Genomic DNA, 16,020 nt, shown 5'->3' on the forward strand with positions numbered 1-16,020 from the left:
CTCCTGCTTGTTGCACAATCCATCCCCAGTGGAAACTTCAGATCCGGCCTCCGTGCTCGCTGGGCTGCCAAGCGTCCCTGACTTTGCCCAGAGCGAGTGTGAATAATAAACAAGAATAAAAATGAACGTCTGTCAATAAACATCCCATCTAATTCCAGCCGTTCTCCCTTCTTCTTCTGCAAGGCTTTGCGGTCTGTATTCCCCACGGCGGGCACACAGATCCATAGATAAACTGATGGGACGGATGGATTCGCTGCGGAGATGCAGAGCTACAGGGAGCTAAATAGATTGATTGGATAGATAGCTATGGGATTGGATACCTGTGGAAGAAAGCTACAGAGACCGGCAGAGTGGATGGATTTGGGGGATAGATAATATATTAGACCAGGGGTAGGCAACCTGTGGCACGTGTGCCGAAGCCGGCACACAAGCCGATTTTCAGTGGCACTCGCTGCCTGGGTCCTGGCCATCGTTCCCGGGGGCTCTGCATTTTAATTTAATTTTAAATGAAGCTTCTTAAACTTTTTAAAAACCTTATTTACTTTACATACAACAATAGTTTAGTTATATATTATAGACCTAGAGAACGAGACCTTCTAAAAACGTTAAAATGTATTACTGGCACGTGACACCTTAAATTACAGTGAATAAATGAAGATTCGGCACACCACTTCTGAAAGGTTGCCGACCCCTGTATTAGACGGTGGGAGGATGGCATAATAATTTAGAATAAATTTTCCAGTGCTCCAGGGTGGATTTGAAGACAGTGCCAGTAATTTGGGTATGTCATCTATATTAATAAACTTTTGATTTGGTAGCTGACCTGGCTGTTTCTCTAGAACTTAACCTCTATGATCATAAACAGAACTTGAACACGTTAAAAAAAAAAGTCCTGTCAGGGGAGTTTATTTTATAGAGATAATGATTTGTTTGAATGTTGGTTAAAAAACAAGCACCCCAAACAGAGGATGAATCCTTGAAATCAGTGAAAATAAATACATTAGCGAATGAATTTAATTAAACAACAGTGGATTTGAAATCATTTTCTGGCTGCTATTTGTTGATCTTCAAAAAGATATACTCCTGGCATTTCCTGGTTGTGTGTGTGTTTGTTTTGAAACTCTGCCAGTAAAAGAATCTGAAGTGTCAATAGAAAAATAAATTGTGAATAACTGTCTTTGCATTGTTATTTGTCAGGTGTTCCATGTTTCTCGGTAGGTTGTGAACAGCTGCTGTTGTATGTTAAACTGTACCAAGCAGGCAAGTGCTCTGATTCGCTGATGAATGATTTCACTCCACTTCAGTGCTCTGTGGTAAATAAATAAATAAATAAATAAAGGAGTGAGGCTGCTTGTATAAGTGTGCGAGAGAGATAAACACCCCCACAGTGGCCTAGCTGTCATAATCCAAGTCACACTGTCAACCTTTCCTGAGGGGGCTGAGCTATCTGCTGACTTGTGGGATTGCAACAACTGACACTTGCTAGAGAAGTTGTTCTGTGTTCTCTCTCTCTCTCACACACACACAGGTTGCACAAGAAAAGTTTGCAAGTGAGGAAGCTGGAATGCTGAAGTTAAGAAAAAAATCAAACCTTGAATACCAGCTAGTTTGAGCAACTCATTTAAAACTCCAGACTCCAACTGCAAGTCTGCCCTGAACCCAGGCCCATTGAGGGAGATTTGGGGCCCCTCCCATTTCAGTGTATTTACACAGATGTTACAGACCCTGCGCTCAGGGCCCTCTCTTTCCCCGCTCTTGTCAGCCATGCTTGTAGCTTTGCTTCTGCATTCCAAGAATAAATCCTGGGGCCTTGCAAGAGACTCAGTTGTATGTGGCGGAATGATGGTCTTGCTGCTAAGGCAGTAGCCTAGCTCTTGGAGAATAGGAGGGGGGTGTCAATTGCTGGCTCTGCCACAGACTTCCTGCATGACCTTGGATGATTTCCTTAATCTCTCTGCCTCTGTCCACATCTGGAAAATCCTTTGTCAGCCTGTTCTATTTGGATTGGAAGTGCACCAAGGCTGGGACTGCTTTGCTATGTGTTTGTGCAGGGGCAGTACTGTAATAGTAGTTATAACAACATGATGCCCCAGAAACGGGGCAGGGGAGGAGGGGTCTTGGGGCTTCAGCCCCATGTGGCACACCTGCCAGGGCTCAAGGCTTCAGCAGGAGTGGGCTGATGCCCTACCCCCCAGCTCCCGGCAGCTGTGCCCTGGCTCTCGAACTTCTGGAGATTGTCATATGTGGCTCAGAGGGCCAGTAAGTTTGGCCACCCCTGGTCTAGATAATACTTAGTCCTGCCATGAATGCAGGGGACTTAACTAGATGACTTCTCAAGGTCCCTTCCAGTCCTATGATTCTATGTTGTGTGGATTGTGTGCGTGCAGGATAACAAGTGAGATGTGATGCTTAGAGCCTTCTCGTAATAATTTGTTGGCAAAGTACATTTTTAATCACGAAAATGTTTATCAACCATTCTATGTTACAAATAAATCTAGTGCAACAGAAATGAACCTTGAGACCTGCCAGTTTGTGTGTTTTCAATTACTTGCCTTTGGAGAATGAGGAACTACATATATTACAATGAATACAACACTTGTAAGGGCCAATGGGGTGATTAACACTGCAATGATTTGCAGATGACCTTAAAGCTACTCCAGGGCAAGGCCATCTTCTAATGGTGTTAAATTTAATTTAGGTGTATTTGAACAAAGACTGCCAGCTGTATGTTATTTTGGTGTCACTGGCTGCAGTGCCCATCCAAGTAAGTTAAATCGGTCAGACATATGTCACTGAAAATATGTTCATCCTCTTAATGAGAATCATTTGGCAACTCTTACATGCAAGGCTGATCTGTGTGCTAGAATGGGATAGAAACAGAAACTAACAATATATACTACAAGATCCATTCCATTCTCATGTCAATTATTTTGCATTTAGATCTGAATTTTGAGGCTCAGGATCATATGTAATGCATTTTTAAATGACTCTGAAAATATTTAACATTCAGGGATAGTAGCTAAATACAAAGATATTTTAATTAATTAAAAGGAAGCAACAAATGTGTGATAGTTAATCGTTCTGTGGTTTTCCACCAGTGGTGCGTGAGCTGTGATCAGATAATATGCTGGCTGATTTAAGGTATAGCATCAGCATATGAAATCCATTATAACTACATTGATTAAAATGAGAAACGTTGTATGCCAAGTGCTTCTGAGTTCTAGATATGGCATGCCAGGAGAACTGCTGTATTATCAGAACTGTTCCTGTCCCTGAGAATAGCTGGTACACCAGAACTTAAAACATAAGCTTACTATAATATTGTTTTGATCAGAAAAAAATGTAAAATCCAGCCCTCAATCCATCTGCATAAGTGAACTCATGGCTTGCACTGTGCTACACACCATGGCCATTCAGAACTTAGTGGCAACAGTGTGGCTAGAAGTCAGAGCCATTGGCTCCAAAAGCATGATCCCTTCCACTGAAGCCAAAACAGAACTATTCACAGCTAAGAAGCTCTGATTCCATCCAAGTGAGGGCAATAGTACACACCCTTGCTGGCCAGTTTGCATGCTGGTCTAGCTGAAATTTGGTGGAAAAAAGTGTGTGCGTGTTTGCAGGATTGTGGCCTAAATGTATATTTTCTTTTATTAAACATTGTCACTTTTTGGCCTTCAAATACAGTAGCTATTGAAAGTGCAGGGTTCTGCTTCTCTGTCTGGATGTTGATGTGCAAAGGTAAAAAAACCTGAGCAAAGGAGACACAGGTACAGTTTACCAAATGAGCTATGCAAAGGTATTGTTTTTAGTGACAAAATTTACATAGGTTTAATGCATACAGATCCCCTTGCTGTTAATGGGGATTGAACCTGGGACCTTCAACAACAAAAGAAAGTACAATTGCTTGAACTGAATAGCAACTGCCTAAGCTAGCATTACATAATAACCTTTTATTTTTGTTGGGGTTGTCTGCCAGAAGGAGATGTGATCACAGAGACTATGCCAATGTACCACACCTGTACCCAATGCGCTGGTGGGTGTATTTTAAACAAATCAAAATACATACAATAAATGGTATCTTGTACCTTGCTGAAAAGAGCATAAGCAAGGACCTGACTGGCTCAGATTCTAATGCACACCTGTCACACATATGTCTGTACTGTGCATATTTGAGAGCTGTACCTATTATGGAGTGAATCATGCTATAATGGGGCTATGATGTAGAGCTGTAGCAACAAGTTTTTCTGCAGAGGGATTGCAGCCTGGCAAATGGAGATGTGCAATGAGTGAGATTTCCTTATTTTGTCACATGGGTAAATTGACATACCTGTTAGCTCTCTGCAAATGCTGATGACATAGCTACCAAGTCATCTCAGGTGCTATGGCTGGGTTTGAGCTTTCAAGTGGAGTGTAAATTTTGGGACCTTATTATTAGAATCAAGGAGATCAGAGGGGCCTGTATTCACATATCATGTTATTGAGAAGCCTAGGAATTACATCTCCCTGTATTGTAATGAACAAGGTAGTGTATATTGCCCTCTTCTGGATGGACTCAGAACTACTTAACTGTATGTCATAGGCCTTATAGTGATAACATCCAAAGCTGATTCCTTCTTAGCTCATCTTGTAGGGGTCTGCACTTCTGGAGGAAGAGGAATTTAGCCCCGTTATTGCCATATATTCCAAATATCCATGGTAACAATCTGGAAGCTGGAATTCCATGAATCCCTGCAATCAAGGATGAGCGATATCTAACTAGTGAGCATGTGAACTAGTCAGTGTGGGGTATCCCACAGTCCACAACCAGACAGAATGAGAGCTGGACAACTGTGGGCAGATCTACTCTAGCTTCTGTGGTCAGGGCCCGTGTTTTTGGAACTGGTGGCTCTGAGTTCTAGCTCTGCTGTTGCCCTTAATTACTGAGTGGCCGTGGAATGCAATGTAGTGACAGCCATGAAGTGCTAGGTGGCCGCAGATTATTTTCCTTCTGGTAGCAGTGCAGTATTTCTACCACCACGACTGTTTAGAACTATGTGTTCTAGTGATATGTTAGTTTTTACCTGTGTATGTGAGAAGCCATGAAGCCTCTACACAGTTTTATGCTACAATATCCATATCTTCTGACTGGTAATGAACATCTGAAATCTCTAACAGTGAAAGTCACCCATGAAGAATGCATGTAACATCAGTGCGTTAGTTAAGTAATAATAATGGGTCTCACCCCTTTATAGCAATGCTATATACGGCTGCCAGTCATGACACATCAGCATTCCCAATGCCCAGTATAATGGAGAGATATTTAAGTGATAAATACCTTGATATGTTGTACATGTCTCAGTCAAAGATGCATTTCTAGTGTGTGGATAATGCCAAGTGCATCTTGACTCTTTCATATCAAAATGTGAGAGCTCTTTGCAAGAAGCCCTCCTGCACCTATAAACCTGAATGGTGACCCAACAGGGGGAAAAAGGTACAGCCCTTCATCATCTAGCTATCGTGTTGGATCCACTGGTGTCTCTCAAGTGAGGGTAGCTGTCAATTTTACAAAGCACTTATCTATGTCACAAGTTTAGGCTGTCCCAGACGTGCTCCATCATCGGGTTATGAGGGATCTGGAATGCCTACAGCACTTTTGTGGAACTGTGCGATCTGCTGTGCCACTACCTTGACCCTTAGAGGTGGACACGCCCGGCCTTTCCTGAAAATGAATCACTTATCATTTGGGAGAGATCTTCGCAGAAGGACAAGACTGAGGTAACCTCATGCCCCAGTCATCCATACTGGAACAACTGAGTCAGTTAATGATGATAGTGCAGAGGCTCATGGGGAAATCCATCCTTTCCCCATCCACACGGGATCACGTGCGGTGTGCAAAGAAGGGTTTCTATCTGGTGGAGCAGCATGGGACTGGGAGCCATGGGCTCTTGTCCTGAATTCTGGCATGGGCGCTCTCACTGATTCACTGTGTTACCTGGGCCCAGTTACTGCACTTTATTGTATTCTTGTTTTCTTATCTGTAAATATGAGGATAACATCATTTATTCACCTCCTGGGATTTTGTGCTGATTCATGAGTTAATGTTTGCAGAGCACTTTGAGAACACTTACTGCTTGGTAAATGCAAATTATGATTACTGGTGGCTAGTTTCCCCCAGTGTTCTGGAGACTATCATCCCTCCTCCTGCAGCTGCTGGCTCCTCCTGTGGGAGATGGGGCCACCAACAGCTACCTCCTTCTGACATCCTCTCCCTGAGGGAGGAGAAAGTTCCTGACACCTCTCTTGGCCTGTCCCTCCCACAGCAGAAGTTGCTGTCTCTGCTAGTGATCCTAGCAGCTGTTGTGGCCAACACTTGAACAACAGAACAAGCACCCCTCTCTCATCTACATATCAACTACCGCCTTGAACCATCCCTCCTGAGAACCACTCAGCATCCAAATCTCCCCTCCAAGGTGTGAATTTAAACTGGAAAACCCCTTATTCTAGACCTGGTCTAGAAAATTTTATTATCGTAGCTATGTCAGTTAGGACTAGGAGTGTTTTAAAAAAAATCACTCTCCTAACTGAGATAGCTGTGCCAGCAAGATCCACAATGTAAATGCATGTGTCTGATGAAGTGGGTATTTACCCATGAAAGTGTATGCTCCAATACATTTGTTAGTCATAAGGTGCCATAGGACTCTTTGTTGCTTTTTCCAGATCCAGACTAACACGGCTACTCCTCTGATACTTGAATGTAAATGCAGGTACACTGGCAAAAAAAGTCCCTTTGCTGGTACATCTGATTCCACATGGGGAACTGATTTCAGCTATCTGAGCAAAAACATTTGTTTGCCAGTGTAAGCTCTGTCTCTGCTTGGAGGGTTTTTCACTATAGCTACACAGGCAAATCCCTTCTAATGTAGAAAAGGGCCTAAGACACATTTTTTTTTAAACAGTTTAGCTTAAGTTGCTTGGGAAGAGATTTAATCTAAAGCAATTGTCCCCCCCCCCAAGACAAAAAAAACCCACCAAAAAACAAACCAAAAACATACCTGTTCTTATACCTGAATAAGAATGTCCACACAAATGGTTATACTGATATAAATACACCTGAAGAACTACATTAGAATAACTGGTAAAACTTTCCCATACAGACAAGGCCCAAGTGTAATCCACACACCTGGGTGTGGTGTTCTAGCCCATCTAGTGGCACTGAGACCACTTACAGAGAGAGAGATTAATGAGTCTGCTCTACAGCCTTAGCTAAGAGGCAGTTGGCTTTTAGTTTACGCAGTAGAGGCTCATGCACTAAGCTCCCGAGGCCCCAGGTTTGATTCCAAGGACCGGGGTCTTGTGTTACATAAGCACCTAGGCAATTACGTTCACCCAACCTGAAATATGTCCCTATAAGGTGTTCTTTAGTCCCCCACCCTCAAACCACCTCCATCTCCACTGACCCCTTCCTCAGTAGCGCAGTGTTGCTCACATTGGCATATAATGGCTGCTGCTTTCTAGGCCCTCGTCCAGACTAACCCGCGGCATCGGCGGGTTAAAATCGATTGCTCGGGGATCGATATATCGCGTCTAGTCTGGACGCGGTGTATCGATCCCCGAGCGCGCTTACATCGATTCCGGAACTCCATCAATCCGAACGGAGTTCCGGAATCGACGCGGAGAGCCGCGGACATCGATGCCGCGCCGTCCAGACTGGTGAGTACCTCGATTTTAGAAATTTGACTTCAGCTACGTTATTCCCATAGCTGAAGTTGCATATCTAAAATTGATTTTAATTCCTAGTCTGGACGTGGCCTAGCTCAGCAGTGACTGCATTTTACTGGTGGATGTAGTGATCCCTATATATCCAGCCAGTAAGTCTCTTAGGGATCCTATGGCATGAAAGGAGCTACATAAACGTCACTAGATACTATCTCTGATCATAGACTTCCGAGATATTTTACTGGAATTGCCTGTCAATAAAGTGTTCATAATCTGGATGTTTTTATATCAGATAACAATAATACACTTAGCACTTCATATCATACTTTTCATCTTCAAAGTATTCACAAACATTAATTAGTCCCCACTCCAGGCAGGTGAGTAAGTATCATTATCCTCACTCTGTGGAAAGAAAGATTAAATGATTAATCCAAGGCCTCTCAAAGGGTGAGTCAGTGTTAGAACTGGGATTAAAGCACAGGAGCTTCTGGCTGCCTGTCCTGTGCCCACATGTACTTAGCAAATAAGTGGTCGGAATCCTCAAGTGACCCAGGGTCACAGTCAGCTTAGTGGTTGAAATCTTTCAAAGAAGATTTTGTGCTAGCAGGCAGGCAGAGCAGAACTGCTGGAATATTAGTCACTTTTAAAAATATGTGCCTGTGGCATTGCTGGAGTGGGGTTCCAGGGCCCCCTCTGTCAGCTTGCTCTCAGTCTTTCTCCAGTTCAAGGCTTCCAGTTAGAAAATTAGTTAAGGATAGTGTTTTCAAAGGAGGCTAAGGGAGTTAGGCTCAGATCCACAAAAGCGTTTAGGTACCTAACTTTCATTGGTTAGAGGATCTGGGCCCTAGCTCCCAGTTAATTTCAATAGGATTTGGGTACTTAACTGTTTGCTCCCTTTGAAACTCCTAGCCTAAGCTTTTAAATGGCTCATTTAGATCCTGCAAGGCACAAAGATACTATGGAGGTTGTTCGTAACTCTGAAATGTTTGTAACTGAACAAAACGTTCTGGTTGTTCTTGCAAAGGTTTGCAACCGAACACTGATGTAGTACAGCTTTGAAACTACTATGGTGAAGAAAAATGCTACTTTTAACCCTCTTAACTTATATGAAAAACAAGCACAGAACAGCTTCTGTGTCAAATCTTTTTTAAAAAAACTTTTTTTTTAGCAGTATACATTTTACACAGTGCTGTGCTGTATTTACTTTACCCCCTCTTCCCCATCTCTGCTGCTGCCTGATTGTGTACTTCCCGTTCCAAATGAGGTGTGTGGTTGACTGGTTAGTTTGTAACTCTGGTGCTCATAACTCTGAGGGTTCTATTGTAGTAAATCACTAATGATTCAGGCTACAGCAGGAAACTGGGCTCTAAGTGTAACTCAGGCATACACTCACCTTTTGACCTTGGGCAAGTTACTTGATCTCCTTCTGTTACATGCAATGCAGAAGTGAAATGAGAGAAGGTAAAAGTAGGCACTCTCTGGAAATTAGATAGTGTAGAACAATGTTTCTCAATGACCAGTCCGTGGACCGGCGCTGAGATCTCTCTGACACAGTTTAGGGAGGTAGCAAGTCGGCCCCTGGTATAAAAAATATTGAGAAACACTGGTGTAGAATATAAAATATTCCTAGGTAAATATTTTCAAATCAGTTTGGGTGTAAAGGTTAAAATAAGATTAACTTTTTGTTTAAAATGAACCAACGACGTATCCCCTTCATAAATACCTAAGAGAACCCCAGACCACACCTCCCAACATAAACAACCAGGCTGAAATAAAAATACTGACGACCTTAGTTGTAGAGAAAAATAGTTACACTCCTAATATATTGCCAGCTTCCTGCGTATAAAGGATGTTGGAGAAGCTCCTTGTCTCTAGGCCCATTTCACCATATGCTGGTTGTAACTGACAGGTTCATGTACCCCTCCTGTGTGTGCTGTAGGCAGCTTTAAAGGAGAAAGTAGGCTAGGAACAAATGTAATTGAGCCAATTGTAAATAGGTGGAGAGGTGCAGACTGAGTGTCTGGTGCATATTGTAGAAGGAATTAGAAGAGAACCCAGGAACTGTTTGCTGTTTATGCTAAATTCTCATACATCATTGCAGACAGCTCACTCATGGATTTGGTTTCATAGAAAATGTACATTTTCCATATCAACTGTTAAAGGATATATCCCCCTCCTTTTCATTGGGTTCAGTGGAGGATTTTGGAAAATATGGTAACATCCAGACAGCAATTCCACATTCAGTTTAACCACTTGTAAGATCAAAAGTTTAGTGCTACTGTAAGTAACTCAGCAGTCAGATTACTGCCCATGATATTAAGGGCAAAACTCCCACAGACTTCAATGAGAGCAGGATTGGACTCTACTGGATACATTAGCTTTAGGGTACGTCTACACTACCAGCTGGATTGACGAGCAGCAATCGAGCCCCTGAGCACTCTCCCATCAACTCCTGTACTCCACCAGTGCGAGAGGTGCAGGCAGAGTCGATGGGGGAGCAGCAGTAATCGACTTACTGCAGCAAAGACACCATGGTAAGTTGATCTAAATACGTCGACTTCAGCTATGTTATTCACGTAGCTGAAGTTGCCTAACATAGATCTATGACCTCCCTCCTCCCCCAGTGCAGACCAGGCCTTATTAAAGCATGGGCCTGGAAACTAATCTGTTCCTGATTCTGCTGATTACTTGATACATGGCATTGGACAAGCTTTTTAGGCCAAAATGATCTAAGGGGGGTGCCTAATCCCCCCCCCCCATGCATCCAAATGTATGGAATTCAATTGGGTGCTATGGAACCTCAGCACCTTTGAAAATCCAGATACTCATTGGGTTTCCTAAGTAAGTATGAAGGTGCCAAACTTTAGGCTCCCACATTTGAAATGCTGGCCTGGCCCTCAACTTCTCTGTGCCTTAATCTTCCTGTTTCTAAAATGGGTATGTAAGCAGAGTCAGGATAAGCTCTACCCTGACATCTGGTGGAAAGAATGTGAGAGAGTGTATTTGCATAGGCACGCCCACCCTATCCCAGACTGCCAAGCTGTGGGACTGCTTGGTGACAAATTGCTCACCCTCAGTTGGGTGGTACTGGCTAGACATGGGACATGGGTTCCAAAACCCAGAGAATTGAGAGAGGCTGGGGACAGGTATCTGTGCCTGGTGGTGCAGTCTCCTTGTGGAGCCAGAAGCACCAGTTGCACCTCTTCCTCCTCTCTCCACTGTGGAATGTCAGAGTTGATTTTTATTATTCCCTCAAGAATCTAAATACAGGTTACTGAGCTGAACGCACTTTGGGCTAATGGTGCACTAGCACTGGGGCTCCCCCACTAAGAGCTGAGATCACTAAGAGTTGCAATCACAAAAAAGCTGAAATGACTGAGCTGAGAGCACTGAGTACTGTGCTAACTAGTGGGGGAGCCTGAAGATATGCTGTGGAACAGAGCAGCTGGCGGAGTGGAGCAGTTGCGGGGACGGCTGGAGCGGATCACGGGACAGCTGGTGGCAGCAGAGCGGCTGGCAGAGCGGAGTAGCTGTGGGACGGGTGGAGCGGCCCACAGAGTGAGCGGAGCCGAGCAGTTTTGCAGAGCAGCTCATGGAGCAGAGCAGCTGGTGGAGCAGAGCAGTTCCTGAGGACGGCTGGAGGAGCAGAGTGGAGCAGCTGGTAAAGCGGAGCAGTTCGTGGAGAAGGCGGAAGCAGAACCCACGGAGAGGCAGGGCAGTTGGCCCTGGACCACGTAAGGTGCCCCTTTCTACCCAGGCTGGGGGGAGGGACCTCTACAGATAGACTCTCGAACTCTGGGGTGGCATTGACCAGAGACTTTTGGGTTGTTGGACTTTGGGGTGATTGGACTTAAAACCCTAAGCGGAAAAAGGACAGTGCCAAACGTACTTGGAGGTGGGTTTTTATTTATGGTTTGTGTTATAACCCTGTTTGTGGTGTTTCTCCAATGGGATGCCGCATTGATTCCTTCCTTTATTAAAAAAGATTTTGCTACACTCAGACTCCGTGCTTGCGAGAGAGGAAGTATTGCCTCCTAGAGGCGCCCAGGGGGGTGTGGTATGTGAGTGTCCCAGGTCACTGGGTGGGGGCTCGAGCCGGTTATGCATTGTGTTACTGAAACGGAACCCCTGGATACTGAACCCGGCCCTTGTTGCTGCCAACTAGAGGGGCAGAAGGGTTACAGGTATAACACATGCTTTCCTCACACGGTGAGGGTTGGAGGCATCATTCATTAATATTTGTGTTGCACTTTGAGGTCCATGGAAGAAAGGTCCCATAGACTAAGGAGGTACTTATTACAGAATAAGTAGAGTATATTATGGATTCAATGCAATACATTTTCTCTGTGGGAAATGAAGAATACAGACTCAGGTAGCAGAGTGTGAAATTTCTACCTTCAGGTCTCTCCACTCCCCACCTACTGGAAGAAAGCAGCTGTGTGAATCAGCCTATTTGGTGAAAAACTGTTACATTGTGGAGAAGTCTCTCAAACTGTGGGTTGTAATCCCCAGAGGGGTCATGGAAGGTGGCCTCTGGCTTATGGAATATGCATACTTAAAATTCCCAAAGACATTCTCCTCCCCATCTTCTAAGCAGCATGTCTTCCTCTGAGCACCTGTGCTCACCAATAACCAAGTACAACACCAACCCACTGTTTCACAGTCTCTACAGGGAAAAATAACTTCTCACGAGTCAGTCAAAGGTAGATCCACAGTAATGCTATAAGAGTATCAGATCACAAGGAAGCAGGTTTAGAATTTACTTATTGATTTGATTTGTTCATAACACATTTCCTTAGACATTTCTCTTTGTATATTAGTTCTTTATAGAGTGATAGCCAACTCATTGCCACCTTCTTACAATAGAGCTTATTCTTTCATTGAATAAGGAAGCAGCAGCAGATCATGCATAAAAGCCAAGGTTATGATCACTTGTCAGTAAAGCTCTCGTGGTACTTTTCCACAAGAGCAGTGATGTTAGCTTTGGCATCTGGGGCAATTTCCAACATGGGTCATTATATTTGGCTTACCTAAAAATTATCCCTGTGCTCTGTTGGATCCAGTAATCATCACTTCCTGTCTGGAAGGGTTGTTCAGGGTTGCTGTGTGTTATTTAATCATTGAATTCCCTGGGTGGCTGCATTTTGCTGGTGGACAGCAATTCATATAGTTAGTAAATCAGATTGTAAATGATTCTGGGATTGTGCTCGATGTAAAATATACCATTAATTTAGGACCATTATTATTAAAGCATTCTGATTCCCACTGTTGGTAGGACACTCAACTTTTCCTAAACGCTTTTCAGCCAAATTGCATTCCTAAAGCATACATGCTTTGCTTGCATAGCTCACCGAAGCTTGGCCAGAAATAGCATTGTGGCTTCAGATGGAATATAACCCTGAACACATCTTTAATTGAGCAGAGGCTGCCATTTGGACTGAAAGGCTAGGCTCATTTCAGCAAAGAAGCAAAGCCTGGGCTGTTAGCATTGTTATAGGCCAGGTCTCGGGGTTGTTTTCCAACTATTATTTGTTTGTTCTCTCTCACATCTATTACTTCAGATATTACTAGTCTTTCATTTTATTTTCTGCATGATTTAATGTACTAGCAATTACTGCATATATGATGGACTATGCATGCCCTCTGTGGAATGCAACATCAGATCTGCTAAATTGTTTGTCTATTTCACGCTCAAGTGGTTGGCCCACTGAAGGCATGAGCTCTACTAATGCTAACAGGACATTCTTCTTAGTTAACATGGCAGAGGCCTGTTTTGGTGTAGCCAGGGGCAATGGGTTCTCTCTCTGATGCTGCAAGTTTAAGGTTCAGCTGGTTGACTGTAGCTACAAAGAATGTTCTGTGGGAATGAGTGTTGCCAACTCTAGTGATTTTAGCACAAATCTACCAATATTTGGTGTTATTGTTAAAAATCCAGCTCCTGGAGTATAGGGTTTGGGCAGCTCAGCTTTCTGATACAAAAAAGTGCAGGTTTGAAGCCCTCATAGTTGCGGAGAAAAGCTACAAAACATGACCTCAGTGCACCCTAGAGGCTCAAAATCCAGAAGGCAAATAAACCAGAACCCCAAATGTATTATTTTTTTTTTAAATCTCAGGATTTTTAAGCCAATCCTATAATTTTTTAAGACCTGACTTATGATTTTTGAATTGGAGTTGGCAAACTCAGAATCCAGTAGTATGTGGAAGATTTAGGACTTAACTTCCCTTAACTTCAAGTTTCAGGATTCCAGGGATACAGCTTTCCAGAAAACTTATTACATCCTCCCTTTTTATTTCAGGTTTTAGCAGTGATCTGACAGGTCAGTATTTCAGTCCTGTTCTTCTAGAATTGTCATTCCAGTGCTTGAAACTCAGTCAATTCCTTCTCATGGCTTTGAAAGTGGCTTTCCATATGTAGCCTTGACCTCAAAACCATCAAGGCATTCTTCTGGATTGAAGTCTTGGTCACCAGAGAATCCACCTTTTCATCTCAAATGAAATGGTACTTTCCTGATGAAGGCTGTGGTAACTTTGAGTCTCTTTCTTCCAGTAGGTCACATACAGACCTGTGTGGGTGGTGTCTGCTTTGTCTCAGCCCTGCTAGGTCTTGCCTCAGTAATGAGGGCCATGTGGTTCAGTGAAGATAGCTTTCCTCCAGCCTTGTGTGTCTTCACTTTGCTGTGTGTGGACCAGGGGCGGCTCCAGGCCCCAGCACACCAAGCGCGTGCTTGGGGCAGCAAGCCACGGGGGGCGTTCTGCCGGTGCTGCAAGGGCAGCAGGCAGGCTGCCCTCGGCGGCTTGCCTGCGGAGGGTCCGCTGGTCCTCGGCTTCGGAGGACCTCCCACAGGCGTGCCTGTGGGAGGTCCACTGAATCCGCGGGACCAGCGGACCCTCCACAGGCAAGCCACTGAAGGCTGTCTGCCTGCCGTGCTTGGGGCGGCAAAATGCCTAGAGCCGCCCCCGGTGTGGACAAAATCACAGTGGGCAGTCATGTCTTTCTGACTGTCCTATAATGATTTCCATGTGTGCAATGTTCCAAAAGCTATAGCAAAACATCAGTTAAAATCAGGCCTCTATCAGAGCTCATCTTCTTTGCAGTAGGAACTGCCAGAGTCAGTGATTACTGACCTCTGCCATGTCACAGGTGTGTTATCCTTTGCAGCCCTGACCCAGGAGAGGCATCTGGTGCCAGCAATAAAGATCAATATCTTCCCAGAACTTCTGTGTGTTGCACTGTTGTTACATGGTCTCAGTAATAAATTAATTACTGTAGAAGCATAGAGCAAATGAAGCCTCCTGAATCCCTCATTCTGAGTGGGAACAAGGCGGTGGTTTAAGTGCTTCTGAATTTCCCTGGAAGCAAGTGGATTTGCAGAGAAACTGGAAAGAGTTTACTGTGGTGTCACATTTATTGCAGGGGTCCAGGCTGGTGACATGTATATGGTGTCCTCATACCAACCCTGTAGAGGTTACCATGGAAAGACCTGAAGCCCTATTCTCTTTTCTTCTGGTCTCCTCTATGCTGACAGGTCCCACCTGTAAAGGGAATTCTAAGGGCAGCTTCAGCCAGGAGAGTCTCTGGAGTGAGGCTGCTTGGAGCAGGGGATGCCTCAAGGGCCCAGAGCTGGGAACTGCAGGATTTGGGGGCAGCATATTTCAGCAATGGAATGAGGTGGGGAATCTCTGTGAGGGGAGCATAGCAGAGTTCTCCTTGGCTACAGTTTCCTCTTGCTGGGATTTTACCATGCAAGGGTGTGATCTGCCCCATGTATATTAAAAGGGTAGGGTACTACCAGAGCTAGCTATATATTTACTAACAAAGATTTACGTATATTTAAAAATAAATGTTTAAAGTGGTTAAGAAAAACTTGATGATTTTGTTTTTGGTGAACCCGGCTGCTGTCTCTCTGTGTGGGCTGCTATTACAGTTACACAGCACTGCACGTAGTAGTGTTCCTCCCACAGTTTGGCTGGGCCACAGAAACATTTTTTTGGGCAGTGTCGGAAGTTCCTTTCCTAGAGATTGAGGCATAATAGCCAAAATTTGCAGTTACACGAAGGCCCCTTTACACCTCTCTGGCAGTGTAAAAGGGCCTTTGGGTGGGTGAAGATGTAACTTATCCTAGTATAACTGAGATTTCAGGCTGGAGGGTTGCGTAATTCAGCAAGTCCCATAGAATTCAGAAGAAACAAAAAGCAGGCCACCTGCATGGCTGGAACAGATTGTCTTTTGGAGATAGCTGTTCTGTATTAACAGCCTCTGAACAGTTGCCAGGTGCTCAATTGCCAGCTGCCATGAATCATTCCTTTGAAGAAAAAAAAGAAAAG

General features: G+C 44.1%; 1 long non-coding RNA gene across 1 annotated transcript; it reads left to right on the forward strand.

Annotated features, from left to right (window-relative positions):
* Window positions 1-34: 34 nt before the first annotated feature.
* Window positions 35-2,513, forward strand: LOC127045449 (uncharacterized). Its single transcript, XR_007772721.1, has 2 exons — window positions 35-1,313; window positions 1,529-2,513. It is a non-coding gene; the product is annotated as an uncharacterized LOC127045449 (long non-coding RNA).
* The last annotated feature ends 13,507 nt before the right edge of the window (window positions 2,514-16,020 follow it).

The sequence above is a fragment of the Gopherus flavomarginatus genome, chromosome 2 (genome assembly GCF_025201925.1).
Source record: "Gopherus flavomarginatus isolate rGopFla2 chromosome 2, rGopFla2.mat.asm, whole genome shotgun sequence".
Classification (NCBI taxonomy): Eukaryota; Metazoa; Chordata; order Testudines; family Testudinidae; genus Gopherus; species Gopherus flavomarginatus.